General features: G+C 41.0%; 1 protein-coding gene across 2 annotated transcripts in view; it reads right to left on the reverse strand.

Annotated features, from left to right (window-relative positions):
• The window catches only part of RGL1 (ral guanine nucleotide dissociation stimulator like 1), a 271255-nt gene that overhangs the window by 128831 nt on the left and 120283 nt on the right, over positions 1-22141 (reverse strand). The window lies entirely within an intron of this gene.

Below are 22141 nucleotides of genomic sequence, written 5' to 3' on the forward strand. Positions count from 1 at the left end.
CGGTGCGCGCGACTCGTCCACAAAGGGAGCGCGGCGAGCGAGCGAGCGAGGGCGCCGCAGACTCCTCCCCACGCCACTCCGCCGCTCCGTGATGTCAGGCTTTCCTGTTTGTGCTTAGGAGCACACTCTCCATCTCTGAAATCCCATGGATAAAGTTAGCTTAGCGCACAGTGATTTCTCCAGCTCTGATAGTGATCGGCAGACAACTACCCTTTCAAGTGGATCAGGTTTTCCTGATTGGCCACCAGGTGCCAAAAAAGATCCGGGTGTGGTATGAGGAATCAAGTGTGTTTCTCCTTTCCTTCGCTCAAAGGGGGAAGGGGAGGTGCAAAAAAGGATGGGAGGAGGCGGTCAGAAAAACGTCTATTATCTGCCTGTTACCTGTTGAATTTAGATTCAATCAGGGCGACCCCAATGAGAGTGGCAATACTAGAAGCCCGGAAGTTTTTCCTTAGGACAAGAAAAGAATTGGTCAGAGAGTATTCCAAAACCCATGCCCAAGGCTGCCCCTGTCCTGCATCAGCACACCGTCAACAAGAAATGGCTCTGGACTTCTTTCTACCACCCATACGATAAAGGCTCATCCAACTGTAACTGGCCATAGTGGGAGGGAAAGGGACAAAGCAGGAAAGGGTTTTGCTGAGACTGACAGCTTGGAAATGGGGCCACCAGTGGCCCCGGAGGTTCTGTGAGTCTTTGTGACTCATCACCATGGGTTGAGTTGTCTGTACTGTAGGGACACAGTGGGATAATAACTGCAGGGAAAGAGCCATTCATGAGGAGACTGCCAGAGGGAGTTTTGTCCTAACAGAAAGTAAATCAACAGCAAGATACCAGATGATAATATAATCAAACTTTGGCACGTGACAATTCCATGCCAATTGCAAAAACGTTTAGGGCTCATGTCTTTTATACTATTCAGCCCTAAATGGATTTAGTCGCCTTTAAATTTTTTTTAAAGAAAGGCCTCTCACTAATTGCCATGCTAAGGCATAAGGCTGGGCTTTGGTTAATAATAAATACATTACGAACTGAAAAGCTAGAGAATCAAGTGTACTGATGTACCCAGGAGAGCAAAATAAATGACAGTGAGGCCATATCAAGGAAAAAAAAAATCTTTGGACACTTGAACATCTTCAAGTCACTCAGCAAAGTTCCCCACATACAACCAGAACCTACGGGGCTCAGTAACTGTGGAGAGACAGGACACTCTTTTTATAAAACGGAAATGATCATTTCTATTTTAAAAAAACACATAAACTAGACCCTTCTGTGACCACCAGGATAGAGTGTCCCCAGTGTCCAGAGGAAATGGTGTGGAAGACCTACCTCCCTGCTTCTTAAGCCATCCTCAGCCCCCAGGACCACCCCTATTCAGTGATCTTGAAGTACACAAGATGCACCTGGGGACAGTTAAGGAACCCATAAGATTAATTTCACCACTACTTTAACCTGATTTTTAGCTGTGAATTTGGAGATCACTCCTTAAAGTTTTCCACTCCAGGTATATCGAGAAGTTTCTTCAACCACGCCCCTCCGGGGAAGCCCTCCTGGACAGGGCAGCTTATAACTCACAAGGCTCCACTCAGGTTTCATATCTCCTCAGCCTCCTCTCTACTCCACCAATTCCCAGGCTGGTCACCTGGTGTGTAAGGGAAAAACAGGCTTCCAGCAGATACAACTTCAAATCCTGGTTTTACATTAAGAGTGAACTTGGGTGCTACTTCCCTGGGCTTTCATTTCCTTATCTGTAAAATGGGACAAACATCGATCTTATAGAGTTTGAAAAAGGATTAAATGGAACTTATATACAAAACACCTAGCACATGATCAGAAAAAGCTCCATTCCCTCATTATTACTGCACTTCCTCCCAAACTGCATTTTCCCAGACTCACTGAAAAGTTGTACGCATGCAATGTGGGGAAATCTAAAATGATGTCTTCTTGCTGAATAATTTCAGAGAGGTTTTCTCTGAATGACTACTTGTATTTATACCTGATAATGTACATGATTTTATCCAAATGTTGATCCACAAAGAAAGGTTGGTTTTAGATACAGCAATCAAGTGTTGCAGTTTATAATTTTTAAATATTTATTTTAAAATATTCCACATGCAGGCAGCTCAAGTCAGTATTACCTTATTACACATACTTTTGGGTTAAAATACTTCTGGTCAATATGTGGGAAGGATAAACCAGTAAGCCATTTATAACTAAGTTTGAATTTAGTTACCAGATTAATCTACCCATGATCTAGCATGGCCCTTAGAGAACAGGTCAAGTTTTGTTAAAAGGATATCAGCAATGTTCGTACTTTTCAGCATACAAGTCTTTGAACTCCTTGGTTAAGTTTATTCCTAGGCATTTTATTCTTTTCAATACTATTGTAAGTGGGACTGTTTTCTTAATTTCATTTTCAGATTATTCATTATTAATGTATATAAATGCAACTGATTTGTATATATTGATTTTAAATGCTGCAACTTTACTCAATGCATTTATTAGTTCTGACAAGTTTCAACACACAGTGCTGGGAAAACTGGATATCCACATGCAAAAGAATGAAATTGAACACTTATATTACACCATACACAAAAGTCAACTCAGAATAAACTAAAGACTTGAAACTATAAAACTCCTAGAAGAATACATAGGGGAAAAGCTTCATAGCATTGCTGTCTGCAATGATTTCATGGATATGACATCAAAAGCATGGATATGACATCAAAATCATGTAGTGAGACTACATGAAACTACAAAGCTTCTGCACAGCAAACAATTATAACAGAGTGAAAAGGCAACCTATGGTATGGGAGAAAATATCTGCAAACAACATATCTGATAAAGAGTTAATATCCGTAATATATATCCATAATATATAAGGAGCTCCTACACTCAATACCAAATAATAATAATAACTGAATTTTAAGATGGGCGAAGGACCTAAAAAAAATTTCTCCAAAGCTGTACAAATGGGTCAGCATTATGTGAAAAGAGGCTCAACATGACTAATCATCAGGGAAATGCAAATCAAAACCACAATAAGATATCAGCTCACACCTCTTAGGATGGCCATTACTTTAAAAAGCAAAACAACAACAACAAAAAAAAAACCACAGACAAAAAAAAAACCCCACAAATGTTGACCAGGATGTAGAGAAAAGGAAACTCTTGGTAAGAATGTTAATTGGTACAGCCATTACAGAAAACAATGTGGAAGTTCCTCAATAAATTAAGAATAGAACTACCATATGATCCAGCAATCCCACTACTGGGTATTTATCCAAAAGAATTTAAGTCAAGATCTCAAAACGACCTGAGTGCTCCCACATTCATTGTAACACTATGCATAATAGCCAAGATGTGGAAACAAACTAAATGTCCATCAATGGATGAATGGATAAAGAAAATGTGGTACATATATACAATGGAATATTACTCAGCCATAAAAAGAACGAGATTGTGCCATTTGCAGAGATGTGGATGGACCTAGAGACTGTCATACAGAGTGAAGAAAGACAGAAAAACAACTATCATATAATATAATTTATATGCGGAATCTAGAAAAATGGTACAGATGAACTTATTTGCAAAGCAGAAATAGAGACACAGATGTAGAGAACAAACATATGGATACCAGGGGGGAAGGAGGGGATGAATTGGGAGATTGAGATTGACATATATACACTACTATGTATGAAAAAGATAACTAATGAGAGCCTACTGTATAGCACAGGGAACTCTACTCAATGCTCTGTGGTGACCTAAATGGGAAGGAAATCCAAAAAAGAGGGGATATGTGTATACATACAGCTGATTCACTTTGCTGTACAGCAGAAACTAACACAACATTGTAAAGCAACTATACTCCAATAAGAGTTAATATAAAAAAAAACAAAAACGAAGATGTGGTATATACAGACAATGGAATATTATTCAGCCTTAAAGAAAGGAGGGCATCCTGTATGTGTGAGAACACAGATGAACCTGGAGGACATTATGCTAAGTAAAATAAGCCAGTCACAGAAGGACAAATACTGCATGATTCCACTTAGATGAGGCATCTAAAGTAATCAAAGTGGCAGAAGCAGAAAGTAGAAAGGTGGTTGCCGGGGGGTGGGGGAGGGAGAAATAAGGAACTGCTTTTCAATATGTATTGAGTTTCAGTTACGCAAGATTAAAAAGTGCTAGATAAAGGTTTTGTTGCATGGTAGCAAAAAAAAAAAAGTGCTAGAGATCTACTGTACAGTATTGTGCTTATAGTTCACAGTACACTTGAAAATTTGTTAACGTTGAGGGGGAGGTGAAGGAGATCAGAAGAGATCTATACTTAAAGCATTAGGACGTTGCTAGGAATAGTTTTATGTTGCCATATTTGGTGATGACTGACAGTCAGTAGCAATAGAAGATTCTTAGGATATAACAGGAAAAAGGAAGAGGTGTGGAAGAACCCCAAACTAAAGGAAAAAAAAAAAAGCTTTCTTGCTCTACAGTTTCAGCAGAGCCAATAAATAGAGAACTTGTAAGAGCAAACGTAAGAAGCTGGTGTGCAGGTTCTTTAAGAGAATCTATCTAGAAGTGGAAATACGTAGTTTATATACTCCATTTATTCATTTATTTATTCATTGGCTTCTATGACACCACGCTTTTCTAGATTTTATTCTACATCTCTGGCTGCAAGAAAAATATAAAAATTATGACAGTATACTTATGTACATAGGTTGACATGTAGTAATACTTATGTGCCTGGGTAAATGATGAGACATTTGGCATCGAAGAGCCAGGATTTGAATCCCAGCTCTAGACAATATGTCAACCAAGAGTTTGACCCTCACTTCTCACAGGTTTGGTGTCCTCATCTGTTTCCTTTCATGCTTATCATGAGTGTCAAAAAAACTATCCTATATAAAGTATCTAACAGAATAAACTATGCTATATAAAGCACCTAATAGAGTGCTTGGAACATAGGGGGCCTTGAATAAAAATATATCTCCTTCCCTCCCTAACCCCACACTCTTTCCCTTTAATATAATTCTGTATTCATTTACTGCATTTGGTTTGCAATCTGCATGTTCTTTAGATGTCTGCTTAGGTAATAGATTGTACTGCATGACAGAGAAGTAAGAGCAGTGCAAGTATAACAGACGCTGGACTTGGAAATAAGTAGTTAAGAACTTGCCTGAAAGATGGCAATATCCGCATAAGATGGTATGAAATGGGAAGGCCATGGCTTTGTCCTCAAACTCAATGCCAGCCTATGATATCCTGCTCCCAGTTAAAAGTACAGAGGAAAACAGTCCTAAGAGAGCATTAGTAATAATAATAACAACAGCAGCTAAGTGAAAAAAGCTAAATAATTGAGAGGTCAGGATTCTCCTTCCATGTGTTAGGACTGCTGAGTGCATATTGCTTCTACTTCCTTAAAGACCTCACCTGAACAGATAAGTTTGAAAACCTTTCCCACTTTTGAATGGAATTGACAATAGCCATTTTGCAACATTTTATTCACAAACTATACCTTTAGCTGTCTGTAGGTCCCCAAAAAAACGTTTGGTGGAGGACATAAGCAAATAAGTTACTTATTTGCTTCTTAACTCCTTCCCCTAACAATATCAAAGGTTTGTCAAAATGCAAACTGCTTAATCCTTCCAGCATCCCTATGAAATGCTTCTCCCTACTCCTAAGGCTTATAGGCTGTGTTGCTCATTAACTTTCCATCTTCAGCTTCCCACTATCAGCCAGGCATCCTGCTATGGTTGTTTCTAGCTCTGCTAACTGGGGTTGCCCCCATTCACCTATACTTTGCTTGAACTTTCAACCTTGCTTTGCAAAGGGTAAGGAGCCAGCCATGCTTGGTTACAGATGGCCAGTCCTCCAAACACTCTTAAAGCAGTAGACAGTTGCTTCTATCTTCTGAGAGCCCAAAGTGATTTTTACTAATTATCACAGAGATACTATGAAGTATAAGTTAAAATTTTTCAGTTCTCTATTAGGGGTTTTTTATTTAGGCAAGCAAATGACAAGTCAATTTTAGTTGGACCTACTACAACTAGAGTAGAGGCTGCCCTAGGGGGCAGAAAATGGAGACAGAAGAAACATAAATAGCACTCCACAGATGGCAGGCCAAAGGCACAGGACTACTCTGGCCACGATGACAAACACTTTTCAACTAATAGTTTACCAATTGTTGGTGGTTACTCCTTTATTTCAACTTGAAGATATATTTTTTTAATCTTTATTGGAGTATAATTGCTCTACAATGGTGTGTTAGTTTCTGCTTTATAACAAACTGAATCAGCCACACATATACATATATCTCCATATCTCCTCCCTCTTGCATCTCCCTCCCACCCTCCTTATCCCATCCCTCTAGGTGGTAACAGAGCACCAAGTTGATCTCCATGTGCTATGCGGCTGCTTCCCACTAGCTATCGATTTGACATTTGGTACTGTATATATGTCCATGCCACGCTCTCACTTTGTCCCAGCTTACCCTTCCCCGTCCCCGTGTCCTCAAGTCCATTCTCTAAGTCTGCATCTTTATCCCTGCCCTGCCCCTAGGTTCTTCAGAACCGTTTGTTTTTTGTTTGTTTCTTTTTAGATTCCATATCTATGTGTTAGCATACAGTATTTGCTTTTCTCTTCCTGACTTACTTCACTCTGTATGACAGACTCTAGGTCCATCCACCTCACCACAAATAACTCAATTTCATATCTTTATATGGCTGAGTAATATTCCATTGTATATATGTGCCACATCTTCTTTATCCATTCATCTGTTGATGGACACTTAGGTTGCTTCCATGTCCTGGCGATTGTAAATAGAGCTGCAATGAACATTGTGGTACATGACTCTTTTTGAATTCTGGTTTTCTCAGGGAATATGCCCAGTAGTGGGATTGCTGGGTCATATGGTAGTTCTATTTTTGGTTTTTTAAGGAACCTCCATACTGTTCTCCATAGTGGCTGTATCAATTTACATTCCCACCAACAGTGCAAGAGGGTTCCCTTTTCTCCACACCCTCTCCAGCATTTATTGTTTGTAGATTTTTTGATGATGGCCATTCAGACTGGTGTGAGGTGATACCTCATTGTAGTTTTGATTTGCATTTCTCTAATGATTAGTGATGTTGAGCATCCTTTCATGTGTTTGTTGGCAATCTGTATATCTTCTTTGGAGAAATGTCTATTTAGGTCTTCTGCCCATTTTTTGGAGTGGGTTCTTATTGAGCTGCTTGTAAATTTTGGAGATTAATCCTTTGTCTGTTGCTTCGTTTACAAATATTTTCTCCCATTCTGAGGGTTGTCTTTTTATCTTGTTTATGGTTTCCTTTGCTCTGCAAAATCTTTTAAGTTTCATTTGGTCCCATTTGCTTATTTTTTGGTTTATTTCCATTTGTCTAGGAGGTGGGTCAAAAAGGATCTTGCTGTGATTTATGTCATAGAGTGTTCTCCCTATGTTTTCCTCTAAGCGTTTTATAGTGTCTGGCCTTACATTTAATATTGAGATGATCATATGGTTTTTCTCCTTCAATTTGTTAATATGCTTTATCACACTGATTGATTTGCATATATTGAAGAATCCTTGCATTCCTGGGATAAACCCCACTTGATCATGGTGTATGATCCTTTTAATGTGCTGTTGGATTCTGTTTGCTAGTATTTTGTTGAGGATTTTTGCATCTATGTTCAGCAGAGATATTGGACTGACATCTTTGTCTGGTTTTGGTATCAGGGTGATGGTGGCCTCATAGAATGAGTTTGGAAGTGTTCCTCCCTCTGCTATATTTTGGAAGAGTTTGAGAAGGAGAGGTGTTGGTTCTTCTCTAAATGTTTGATAGAATTTGCCTGTGAAATTCTGGGCTATTGTTTGTTGGAAGATTTTTAATCACAGTCTCAAATTCAGTGTTTGTGATTGGTCTGTTTATATTTTCTATTCCTTCCTGGTTCAGTCACAGAAGGTTATGCTTTTCTGAGAATTTGTCTATTTCTTCCATGTTGTCCATTTTATTGGCACACAGTTGCTTGTAGTAATCACTCATGATCCTTTGTATTTCTGCAGTGTCAGTTGTTACCTCCCCTTTTTCATTTCTAATTCTATTGATTTGAATCTTCTCCCTCTTTTTCTTGATGAGTCTGGCTAATGATTTATCAATTTTGTTTATCTTCTCAAAGAACCAGCTTTTAGTTTTATTGATCTTTGCTATTGTTTCCTTCATTTCTTTTTCATTTATTTCTGATCATTATGGTTTCTCTCCTTCTGCTAACTTGGGGGTTTTTTTGTTCTTCTTTCTCTAATTGCTCTAGGTGTAAGGTTAGGTTGTTTATTTGAGATGTTTCTTATTTCTTGAGGTAGGATTGTATTGCTACAAACTTCCCTCTTAGAACTGCTTTTGCTGCATCCCATAAGTTTTGGGTTGTCGTGTTTTCATTGTCATTTGTTTCTAGGTATTTTTTGATTTCCTCTTTGCTTTCTTCAGTGATCTGTTGGTTATTTAGTAGTGTATTGTTTAGCCTCCATGTGTTTGTATTTTTTACAGATTTTTCCTGTAATTGATATCTAGTCTCATAGCATTGTGGTCAGAAAAGACACTTGATGGTTTCAATTTTCTTAAATTTACCAAGGCTTGATTTGTGACCCAGGATATGATCTCTCCTGGAGAATGTTCCATGAGCACTTGAGAAGAAAGTGTATTCTGTTGTTTTTGGATGGAATGTCTGATAAATATCAATTAAGTCCATCTTGTTTAATGTATCATTTAAAGCTTGTGTTTCCTTATTTGTTTTCATTTTGGATAATCTGCCTATTGGTGAAAGTGGAGTGTCAAAGTCCCCTACTAATACTGTGTTACTGTCGATTTCCCTTTTTATGGCTGTTAGCACTTGCCTTATGTATTGAGGTGCATAAATATTTACAATTGTTATATCTTCTTATTGGATTGATCCCTTGATCATTACGTAGTGCCCTTCTTTGTCTCTTGTAATAGTCTTTATTTATTTATTTATTTATTTATTTTTCTTGCTGTACGCGGGCCTCTCACTGTTGTGGCCTCTCCCGTTGTGGAGCATAGACTCTGGACGTGCAGGCTCAGTGGCCATGACTCACAGGCCCAACCGCTCCGCAGCATGTGGGTTCTTCCTGGACCGGTGCACGAACCCGTGTCCCCTGCATCGGCAGGCGGACTCTCAACCACTGCACCACCAGGGAAGCCCATAGTCTTTATTTTAGATTCTATTTTGTCTGATATGAGAATTGCTACTCCAGCTTTCTTTTGATTTCCACTTGCATGGAATATCTTTTTCCATCCAGATCTGGGTCTTAGTGTTGAGATGGAGATCTCTGGGAGAGCTTTCACTGTTTGATATTATGTGGAGCTGAGAGTTCTCTGGTGGACCAATGTCCTGAATTCAGCTCTCCCACCTCAGAAGCACAGGCCTGACATCCAGCTGGAGCACCAAGACCCTGTCAGCCACCCGGCTCAGAAGCAAAGGGAGAAAAAAAGAAAGAAAGAAAGAAAAAAATAAATAAAATAAAGTTATTAAAGTTAAAAAAAATTAAATTATGAAAAATAAAAAAAGCTTTTAAGTAATAATATAAAGAAAGAAAGAAGAGAGCAACCAAACCAAAAAGAAATCCACCAGTGATAACAAGTGTTAAAAACTATACTAAAAAAAAAAAAACCAAAAAAACGGACAGACAGAACCCTAAGACAAGTGGTAAAAGCAAAGCTATGCAGACAAACTCACACAAAGAAGCATACACATACACACAGACAAAAAAGAGAAAAAGGAAAAAAAAATATATATCTTTTGGGAAGTCTGAGGTCTTTGGCCAGCATTCAGTAGGTGTTCTGTAGGAGTTGTTCCACATGTAGATTTATTTCTGATGTATTTGTGGGGAGGAAGATGATCTCCATGTCTAACTCCTCCGCCATCTTGAAGGGCTCCTTTTTGGTTACTCTTAATTGTTGATGATGCTTTCCTGAGGAGGAAGTTGGTTACTGGAATACTATTTGTAACTTGGGCTAATAAGCATTATAAGTTCATCTAATTATAGATTTCTGTAAAGAAAAAAGGACATCCAGAAATGTGTTCACATGGTTGAAAAGATCAAAACAGAGAACAATCAGCTCGGACATAATGCCAGGTCTCTGTGACATACAATAAAACATTCTACAAAATGGGAGACAGGTGACCTGATGCCATGAAGGGCTTTAACCAAGATTCTGGAAGGAGTTACTGTGCAATTAGCCAAATCATATCTTGTTTCAGGGCTAAAGGAACCTCCTTTTTCCATAATAATGGTGTTGAAGTAGTACTGAAAACCCCACTAAATTAGACCTGTTAGAACATAGTAGCTAGAATGACGACAATGTAGTCAGAGACACCTAGATTTGAGTCCTGATCCATCACTTCTCTCTGAGGCAAGATCTCATCTCTAAGTCTACAAAAAATAGGGATATAAACACCTTCCTCATTAGCTCATAGTGAGGGTTAAATGAAATAATCCACATCAAGCCTTTGGCACCATAGTTAATAATGTTGATGACGATGATGATGGTGTCAAGTTAACACATTGCAAAAGCTACAAGAGACTGACTACTTTAAAAATCAGACCTATAGATTGAGTAGTTCAAGATTTTGCAGCCTGAAGCTAAAACTTCGTGTTACAAAGAAGCCCCATAAGCCCCACAAACTGGTTAGTCAATGAGCGACATTTACTGAGTTGCTACATGGCACAGGAAGAAACTGTGCTCTGCATCCTTTCCCACCTCAAACTACCTCCACACAGGGATCAGAGTAATCTTTTCCAATCACCATACCATCACCTCCTATCCTTAAATCCCTCCAGTAGCTCCCCATTTTTAAGGATAAAAACCTAAATCCTTTTCATATTCTATAAGGCCTTGCCCAGGTGGGCCCCTTCCACTTTACTTTATGTACATTCTCTGGACTCAGTGACCCCAGTCTTCTTTCAATGTCTTGAACGTATCTGGCTCCCCACATCACAGAGCCTTTACTCATGTGATTCCCTCTTTTGGGGAACATCCTTCCCTCTTCTCCTCTCCCACTTGGGCTAAATCCCCCTCTTATGTGCTCTCATGGCACCATGTTCCTCCCTTTGTAGCTCTATCACAGTTGTAATTTTTCACTGAACTGTATGATTATTTGATAAATACAGATTTCCCCCAAACTCTATGAAGGTAGAGGTAATGTTAGTTTTTTTCTCATCCCTGTACTCTAGCACCTCACACAGTGCCTAGCACATAGTAGATGCTAAATAAATAACTATTTGATCTACTGATAGAGTGATACATAGATGAATGTCATGCTGTAAATTCGGCAAACGCTTAGTAATTGTTGCTGAGTAATATAAATAAATCTTAGATATTACCTCTACCTTAAAGTTGCTCATACTCTAAAAGCAGAAAAAGAACAAAGGGAATAAACGAAAAATGACTTTACGAAGCCACAGACCAGCAGGTACAGATTTAGAGAACAGGGCACACTGAGCAACGTGTCTCTGAGAGGACACTGAGAAAATTAGCCACGTGGTGAGCACCCTTAAAGGACTTGCAGATAATTACGGTTTTTATTAAGACTGTGTTAACCACTAGCTTTGAAGAAAAAGAAAAATATGAACTGGAAGGAAGAAAGGAAGATCTTCCTATAGAGAGAATGAAAGCTTCAAAGGATGATATTTGCTTGGAAAAGTGGCTCATGTAGTCCAGGGAAATGAGGTTTGGATAAAGAAGGTAGTCGGTGGAGATTCCCGAATTGTTCTTAAGAGGAAATTGAAATGATAAAAGAGTGTGAACAAGATGATTCTAATACTTGTCCAAAGGATAGCTTAGAGGGAAGAAAGCAGAGAGGTAGAGCCATCTGATAGGAAGCTATTATAGTCATGTATGTGCCAAATAATTAACACCTAGGCTGAGATAAGGGTTTTGAAATAAAGAAATGAGTCTGAGTGATATTTTGGAAAAATAAATGTTGCAACTTGAGGATAGGCAGCATGTTGCAAGTAAATGAGGAGGGAAAGAAAAGAAAAAAAAAACCTGCAGGGTTTTAAGACTGGGACGCTGGGATTGTGGTGGAGACGTGAAAATAGAGAGAAAATGGGAAGGACATTCTCCTATGGGGGAAAATATGATCAGTTCAGTTCTGGGGAGAAAGAAAATAGAGATATTGAAGTGATAGGAAGAAAAGATAAAGACTAGAAATGAAGGAAGTGAGTTGCAAGTTAGTACTTACAGGAAGTTGTTTGAAACCATGAACGCACATGATTTTTCCTCAGTGGAAGAGACGCAGAGTCTAAACTGTCTCAAAATGTGCCCACAACTGAAGACGACCAATCAAAAGTAACAAAAGACAAGAGCAAGGGGGAAAGGAAAACTGGGAGAGCTTGGGTTATGGAAACTAACGCTGAAAGGAAAACTTACTGCCACTAATAATTCTCAAACACACTAAAATCAGTCTTGGAATACAGTTCAGTGTGCTTTAGAATACCTCAAATGACAAAAGATTTACCTTCTCTCATTATCACAAAACGATACACACATTTAAAAGGATTTCCCCTGTTTAAAAACATCCAAAAGTTTTTTTTTAATTATCACCAGTTATTCTATTCTGTGACACTCTTCAGTAAAATGTAACCAAAGTTAATTGAAACTCTTAGTGTGGTCAGTTACATAACATCAGAATTGCTGAATAGCTTAAATGTGGTGTTTTCCCAGAAATATTTGTCTTTTGGATGAAACCAAGAATGGAAAGTTTCTGCCTTAAAGGAGAACTTTTGAGAAGGCAGAAAGAAAAGAAAAACATATATAATGGAAATATAACTTTCACAATAATTAACCAAAATCCTGCAAATACAGTAACTACTCACACAGAGATACACAAAGAAAAGTGAATTTTACCACTTTAGAGAGCTACTTGTGGAATGTGTATCAATTAGATAATATCTTTTTAAAAATAAAAAATATCTCAAATATTGCCTTTGCCAGGAACAAATTTAGACAGATCTTTGGTTCTTGTTATTTTCCTGTTAAACTGGCAGAATCAACTCATACTAACCCATACTGATCCTGTTTTGTCTAGGACACGAAGTAAGGTCCTTAGAATGAAACTGTGTTTAGTTCAGGGCAGGAGAAGGGGAGGAGTCATAACCTTGGCTTATTCAGCTTCTTATAGATAGGAGAACAGCTGATGCTCTAGAAAGCTGTCTACCTTGGTTTTTCTCCCCTTTTCATCCAGAGATTTTGTGTGCGTATGTGGTGGGGGGGTTGTCTGTCTGAACTGAGTGTGTGTATGTATTATGGGATAAGAGAATTGATAGAGTAGGTTGGCCTTAATCTTGAACCTTAATCATAAAATCTAATGATTTCTCTCCAAAATAACGTAAACTCAACAGAAAGGCACTATAAAGAAATGACGGTGCAACTGTAAGTTATACAGCAACCTTAGAACAAAATAAGTAACATACTTTTACTTATAGCCAAATAGATAATGTATTTAACATTATTCAAAGGAATTCCTCTCCTTAACTTACCAGGATGCCCTGCTGTGAAGTCAGTGTGTCCTCAGCCTCAGGAAACCACACCCCCCTTGGTTGAGGCTCATGACCTTAGCAGGAGGACCAGCTGGCTTTCCTGGCATACAACTCGGGCTAAGTTCTTGGTCTTTGCCACCTGAAAAGGCTCGGGGGTAAAGTGGACATTGGGCAAGCAGTGGGAAATCCCTCAATTTGATTAGCCCTGTAAATCCATACCAGACTCAAGCTGCCCAAAGAGGATCCAGAAGGTCCTAGAATCAGTTCCAGTACCAAAAAGAAACTGACCTCACTGTGGGTATAGATGCCCAGGATTCCAGGACCAAATTGGACCTCCTAGGATTTTGTTGTGACCATGAACCACGTGAAGGGCATCGTCCTAGGATGGTGGAGCAGCAAGACAGAAGCAGCCCAGCTGTACCGTCTCATAGAGCAGAGCTGCCGTCACAGTCCTGGATGGCCTATCTCCGGACTGTTTTGTGGGAGAGAAATAGAATTCCTTCTTGTTTAAACTACTGTAAATTTGACTCCCTGTTACAAGTTGCCAAAGCTACATCTTAATATACCTGTTAAATAGAGCAGAAATCATTAGAGGTAAGAAAGTCACTTAGCCAAAGGCTAGATCATAATATTCTGAGATTGACTCTCGTGCCCTCTGATTCTGAAATTGTTCTGGGCTCTGAAAGGGATTCTTTGACCTATTTATGAACTCCCGTGCGATGAATATCGACTAAGTGTTCACTACACCACAGGCACAGTGCTAGGCATTGCAGAAATAACTTTCAACAAGACAGTTGTGGTACCTGCCTCCTGGTGCTAATGGATTAGAGGGAGAAACAGAACAAACCATGTAGATTACAATACGACAGATGCGGAGAGAAGGGTTGCTACTGGAGTATAGAGGCTGAGCCTATAGGATTTAGGGATCACTTCCCGGAGAAAATGATCTCTAAGTTGAGCTCTGAAAGATGAGATGGACTTAGAAGTAGTAGAAGAAGTGTATGGGGGGGGAGGAGAGAGCAATCCAGGCAGAGGGAACAGACTAGGGGAAGACCCGGGACTTAGAGGGATCACAGACCAAATAGAATCCTAGGCATGATCCCGTAGTTCACAAAACCTGCCAAATATTTTGTACCAACTGGTACTACATATTTTTCCTAAAAAAGAAGTAGCACTATAGCTTCACTTTCTGAGCACTAATTTGGTGTAATAGTATAATATACTAACTGGATGTATGTCCCTTGGAAACATGAAGTATGTTTTGTTTTATTTTATATAATCACATAATCCCTCAAATAATCCTCTGTGAAGGGTCAGGTAAATAGATAACTATTTTAATGACTTTAACAGAGCACACACTATGCGTAAGGTGCTGATTGCACATCCTGGTCCTGGGTCTAAGTGAGGAAGGCAAACAAGGGAATGACCTAAGCAAGCAGGCAAGAGGGAAGGGCATGATTGTGGGCTTCTATGGAACTGTATAGACTCCAAATTCCAAATCAGAATGCTAGTGTTGCAGTTTGTTCCGCTTAGAACAGCCATCCTAACACATCCCCGGTAAGAGTCTGACCCCTGTCTGGGGGCAGGAATACAGGCTGGATGGAAGGACCTCTTGCAAGTCCACCTTGGAAATACTCGGTGTTGGTGCTACCCCTGATCATTGAATGAGAGAGAAGAGTGGGATCTCTTTTGAGGGAAGAAAAAGAAATTTAGAGAGCGTGAATGCTGTGAGGCTCCTGAAGGAGGCTTGAAGTAGGAATAGAATTTCTAGGTGGCAGGGAGGGGGTTTTAGGCAAGTAGGGCAGGAACGAAGGAGAGAGCAGTCCGAGCAGAAGGAAAAGTGTGAGTCCAAGTTTAGAGTCAAATGTGAGACCACGACAGACCAGGCAGAGGGAAGGAGGCCACCCAGCCCTGCCACACCACCTGGGCACATGTGCCCATTGCCCCTCTGGCTCACTCTCTCACCAGAGCATTCCATGAGTCATATTGACAGAAATGTGTAACTTCACCCAGCATAGGCTGTCCCAGTTCCTCCGTGCTCTAGTGGTTTGTTTGAGATTTACATCCCTTCTTGGGGTAGGTCAGAATTTTGGATCATTTAGTTACTACAGCATGACTGCCACCTGTTTGCAGGTATGAATACCTTTGCATTGGTAATCACTAACATTTTCTGTCACTTTGCAGTTTACAAAGTGATTCTACATGCATTAGTTCCCTTAATCCTCACAACAACTCCCAAAAGTAGAGGTATTACTATCGCCATTTTATGACGTAAGAAACAGAAATGTCAAGACTACAAAGACAATGTACACGCTTGGAGCCAGGTCTTTCAACTCCAAATATCATGCTACTTTCAAAAGAATACATTTTTGGTTTTAGAACATTTGTCTGCATCTTTGCTTGTATTTTTTTTTTTAGGACTTACAGCACCTCATGAAGTACATTAGTTTTTCATCCCCATTAATAAGTAGAGGTGCATCCACACAGTTGCCAGCAGTCAAGAATTATGTCCTTTCTGGCTCTTTCATGAGTGTCGTATCCTTCTCATTTCCAGTGCCACTATCCTGGTTCAGGTTCGTACTGCCGGGCACGATGGCTCCATTCGTTCATTCATACAATCAGGCATGCTCCAGGTACAGTGCTAGGTGCTGGGTGTGCTGGGGGATCAATACAGAGCCCTTGCTTTCAAAGGACTTACAGTCTAGGGTGGAGAGAGACAAGTAAATAGGACCTTGCAAAGAACGTGAGAATGCTTCATGGAGGGAGCACATAGTGGGGCCCCTAGCATCAAGAAGAGGCACTGAATCCAGAGTCAGGGAGTTAGGGATGCCTAAAGCTGAGACTTCAATGGGAAGCAAAAATTAGCAGATGGAAAGGGGGAGAAATGCCTAGTTCAGGAAAAGGAATGACATGAGCAAAAGCATGGATGCTGATGAGAAGAAAGTAATTTCTCAGACAGAAATGAATATAGTTTGATAGCCTGCAGGATGAGTGCAATGGGAAGGGGCTGTTGAGAGATGCCATAAGAGTCCGATTACGAAGAGTTTGGGAGCCACATTAAAGAATCTGGACTTCACCCTGGAGCAATGGAGACCATCGAAAGCTATCACACAGTAAAGTGATTTATTTAACCCACAGTACTAGAAAGAGGTATGGAGAGAAGTGAACACATTGGAGAAGTATTCAGGAAGGGGAATAGCAGAAATTTGTTACAGGTGAGAACTTACTTTAGTTCATGTTTTACACTAGGATCAAACTAATCTTCCTGAAATGCAGCTCTAATTAGGATATGCCCATGTTTTCATTGTTCCATTTCTCACCTTTTGCCTACCAAATAAAGCCCAGACTCTTTAGCCAGCAGTGGACGTTGTCTTTCCTCCAGCATGGGCATCCTCCCCTCCACACAGCTGGGCCTCTTCGCTCCCACCTCTAGACCCGGTGTCTAAGACCAGTCGTAACCTTATGCAGAAGGAATGAGAAGACCTTGGCTCAGCACTCTGGAATGGAGCATCAAACCATTCCTCCTTCGAGTCAGGCCCCGTGTTCCAGGTCTGACTCCTGGCTTGGAAGTCTGCCTGGTCCCTTGGGGGCGGGGGCCCCGCTTCTCGCTCTCCATTCCACGCTTTCCTCCTTCCAGAGCTTGGGAGTCTGCCTGTGAACCTGAGCTTAGCGACACGAGCCTGCTAACTGCTGACAGACTTTCTTATTTCCTTATTCTTGACTACAGTTCTCAGTGCCACCTGTTGCTAGATATTCCAGTACCAGCACCTCCCAGCCTCAAGACTTGTCACCCACCTCCCAATGCCAACTCTACTCCCCCAGGCAAGTAGAGTGACCACCTTTGTCATCTGTTGCCATACTCCTCTGCATATCCCTTCCAACACCTTGTCTGCCGGCCTAGACTTCTCTCGCAGCTCCTGCCCCATCCCCATGGGCAGATCTAGTCTCTGCCAGTTCGCTCTGTCTTTGGCAGTGAACCAGGCCATTTCTAACAATGTCTTGAGCTATAACAATTAACCTTCAAGGCCCTGAAGATTAGGGCCCACCCACCACTGAACTTTCTTTCTCACTATGTTTGTGTACCCTTTACTCCAGTCAAAATAATCTCATCATCGTTTGCCTTTTGTGCCCCATGCTTACAGACCCCCAATTCATTCTACCCACCCACTCAGCCTGGAAAGGGCTTTCTCCCATCCATTCCATCCCCATTTTCTGAGGAATTCTTAATAATTTTTTTTTTTTTTTTTGCGGCACGCGGGCCTCTCACTGTTGTGGCCTCTCCCGTTGCGGAGCACAGGCTCCGGACGTGCAGGCTCAGCGGCCATGGCTCACAGGCCCAGCCCCTCCACGGCATGTGGGATCTTCCCGGACCGGGGCACGAACCCACGTCCCCTGCATCGGCAGGCGGACTCTCCACCACTGCGCCACCAGGGAACCTCCCTTAATAAATATTAAGTCCCCAAATATGACAAGTCATAATCTCCTCCCCATCCTGACTGCAAATTACATCTCCCTCCTCTGAATCCTGCAGCTCATTATCTGGACTTCCATTATGGACTTTATTACATTCTTCCTTATTTTAAATATCTTATCTCCCTAAGAATACAAATAAACATCTTGGGAATAAGATCCACGTCTGATTACTTAGCAAAGCAAAATAGCTAGGGGAGAGGGGAGAAGGGAAAGAGAGACTTGGCTCAATTTCACAAAATGAGTGATGGTCCACCAAGGATTATAAGTGAACAAGCTCACACTGTCAAGTGCCTGCTCAGCATCCTTAATCAAGTCATTCCTGAAACATGGGGGTTAAGGGCCCCTGTCCCTATAGACTTCAAGGAAATTCACTGAGAGCCCCTTAAGTAATAATACAATATTATTCTATATAGCCTCTCTATTTAGAGTTATTTCTTTGCATCTCCCCCCCCAACCCCAAATGCATCTGGAAGCCCCCATCCCCACCCGAAGTTTTGATGGTTCCCTGAACAGAACTGAAATAAACTCAGTTACCCAGTTTAGATCCCTTCAGTTCCTCTTTTGGCACCTACTAGGTCCACAAGTGTGACAAAAGGGGGCACAGCAGCTTTCCCCAATGATAGAAGGAAACTCATGGACCCAGGGGACACAGCTCTTCCCCCTAGCATGAGTAGGAAAACTAGACTGACGAGAGTGCGTGCTTATGTTTCTTATTAAAATGGGCAAAGTTAGTTCTTGAACCCTGAATGATACTCAGCCTCTTGTTCCCTCTACAGCAGTACATCCTGGACACGGAGATTGTTTTGCCAAATGTCTATGCCACAGTGTAATGGGGGAGAGTTAAGCTCATTGCACATCACTGTTTTGCACTCATTTTCCAGCTTTCCTCTTAGGAGCTCCAGATTCTTTACAAAGCATGACAACTATCTCACCAAATCCAGGTACACTAGGTAGAGGACATTACCAAGAAAAATAAAATGATTATAATCCGCCCACCGCAATGTCTGCTCTACCTGTGTTATTCTGTAATATTTGACATCTGAGTGGCTTTCATGTCTAACATTCCCATTCAACTATAAAAATACACAGTGCCAAATCCTAGGCCAGGAGATCTAAAGGCCCAATGGTCAGGAATCCTATGACGCTAGACAGACGTCAAAATGCCAGGTTTTATGAAGAAGCATTTAACTGTGAGTAAACACGCTTCAAAGCCTTTCAAGTGGTTAGTCATTCCTCCCTGCTTCCCTGTCTGAGCAATGAGCTCCAATCCCTGATGAAGCTAAAAGTGCTGAGTATCCTTTAGACGCATTAAAGAAGATTCTCTCTTGCCTCACGAATTTGATGGAGCAGCAGAGTTGGTGGTGACTTCTCAAAACCTCACGTGTCTGGTGTGAGATAAAATGGTCAAGCCCTATCTTTTAGATGCTTTACCTGGAATCGAAGCCCTGGTGTCCTTGTTGCAGGTACCCTGCAGACAGAATTCCATCACCGTGGACAGTCCTCACAATTAGAACCCACATCCTCTTCTGGCCCAACACAGGTTGAAAATTAACTTTTATGGTTTGGCACAAGAATTACTCTATTGATTTGGCTTTAGAGCGTGACGACGCTCAAGGGAGGCAGGAAGGAGAGAGCTGATGTGAGCTTCATTTATTTATGTATCAGATTCCAGAAGCGAAAACACAGAAAGCACTTTAAGAATAAAAACAGAAATCAGCTACACAAGTCTGAGAAAACATTATTTTTCTTTCTACTCAAAACAGATTTTATAATCTTGAGAGTGTAAACGGGCATAACCTTTTTAAAGCACAATTTGGTAACATCTATCAATATTAAAAACACGCTTTCCCTTTGAACAAGTAATGTCACCACTAGGAATCTACCTGATGGATATACATGGAACACTTCAACAAAACATATGTCCAAGGATGGTCACTGAAGCATTATTTGTCATGATTTTTAAAAATACATCAAAATGTCCGTCAATATAGGGACTGGTTAAATAAAAATGGCATATCCGTATAGTGGATTAGTTCAAAGAATGAGATGGATCTGTGTGTGCCAATATGGAAGGATTTCCATGACACATCACTAAGGGAAAAAAGCCAAGTGCAGAACAGTATGTATAGTGTGATCCCTAAGTGTTAAAATACACATAAGCATGTGGAGAGGAGCACATAATTACATTCAGGCATGTGCATAAAAGCATCTCAGGAAATGGTTAGCAGTGATGAACTCTGAGTAAAGGACCTGAGATGGGTGGAGGACCAGCTTAATAGGGCAGGTTGGCATTTGGGAGAGAGATCAGGGACCAGTGAAGGTTTCTTATTTGTACTACCCATTATTAAAAATACTAACAGGGGCTTCCCTGGTGGCGCGGTGGTTGGGAGTCCGCCTGCCGATGCAGGGATCACGGGTTCGTGCCCCAGTCCGGGAAGATCCCACATGCCGTGGAGCGGCTGGGCCCGTGAGCCATGGCCGCTGAGCCTGCACGTCCGGAGCCTGTGCTCCGCAATGGGAGAGGCCACAGCAGTGAGAGGCCCGCGTACCGCAAAAAACAACAACAACAAAAAAAAACTAATAAATATTCTATTATTATTTAAATGGTTTCTAAGTTAGTGTCTTCAAGAGAAATTGGGTATGTGGCCAAAGAGGGAAGAAAAAAAGAGATTCTTGGTTGAGAGATCGATAATGCCCTCAGCCAGCTCCGCTAAAGAGGAAGTATTCCAGTCCACAGAGAGGGGGAAGATGGCCTCTGCAAAAACTGTTCACTGTGTATTAGGGTGGAGGGGGAAGTGGAAAGAAGAAGAAGAATTGCCTCATGTGGGATTTTAATTGAATTTAATTTTTTCTACTTGTTTTACTTTGGAAAAAAGACTTTGATAAGAGGAACTAGCCCTTGCCCAAGAGTATGAGGGACCAAAACGTTGTCTCAGCTACCTAGAAAGACTCGGAAGGAACACTCATCCCTTCCCCACCCCACTGGCCAATCGGAAGACTAAAAGAGGTGTTCAGAGGGAATGTTGACAAAGGGTAGACCTTGAAGTAGGAGGACTGTAAACCAGCCTCAGCGGTCAGAACTTTCAGAGTTGCTGGTGGCTCCCTTTCTACTGAACAGCATGACTCTTTCGTGTTCTTGGACTTGGGGAAGAACCGAAGTTTCACTAATCCGTTTCACAGTCCAGGCTGCTGTGGCATTTGCCATTGTCCACCCAGACAGAGTGAAGAGAGAAGACAAGCCTGAGATTCAATGGGGTCCACTGCACTGAAAGACTCACCTGCCACACGACTCTTGTTTGTGATACACGTGGAGGCTTTCTATTGGCCAAAACCAACCTCAATGGCTTTCATTACGGAGCAAGATTGTCAATATTTATCTGAGTAAAATATCCATGGCATTAGCCTAGATACAAATCCTATAAAATAAGCACGACTTTAACGTTATTTTCTACGTGATGGTGATCCCAGGACCACCAGTCCCAGGGTAAGCACAGAATGTTCCCCTCTTTCACTCACCATCCAGTTATTCATCACCAGGGCAGAGGAGGGTGGTCAGCATCATTATAAGCCTCGATGGATAATTTCTAAATGCTGGAGCATCTTCAGGGAAGTGGACTTTCCCCCAGGCCAGGCTACTTCAGCTAGTTACAGCACAGGGCTAATGAGGCCGAGGTCATGAGCTTATTTACCCTGAGGGCCAATTAGCTTTGATCCCTTTCATGGCCATATCCTGTATCCCTCAACCCAAACAGCTGTTTCAAAAATGGATGCCCTTGATGACAAGGGGGACTGGTCCAAAGTAACATAGATGTATGAGTTCAGGATCATGGTCAGGCTCATGAGTTCATGCTCCTGGAAAAATGACACACAGCATATTAAGAATACTGAAATTACATCACCTGATCTTTGTTCCAAAGAGATCAGGAATAATAACACCAAGCAGATCTCAAAGGTCTACACAACTGCGAGACTGGTCATCAGGCAGAAAACAGCTACATATTCATAACAGCTCACTTTTGTTTTAAGAAGGTGGCTATCATACCATGAACCCATTTTTCCATTAAAATAATTCTTTAGAGAAAGTTACTTTGTTTAGTATATAAAGAATTTTCTACT

The sequence above is a fragment of the Neophocaena asiaeorientalis genome, unplaced genomic scaffold (assembly GCF_003031525.2).
Source record: "Neophocaena asiaeorientalis asiaeorientalis breed wild unplaced genomic scaffold, Neophocaena_asiaeorientalis_V1.1 scaffold119, whole genome shotgun sequence".
NCBI classification, from domain to species: domain Eukaryota; kingdom Metazoa; phylum Chordata; class Mammalia; order Artiodactyla; family Phocoenidae; genus Neophocaena; species Neophocaena asiaeorientalis.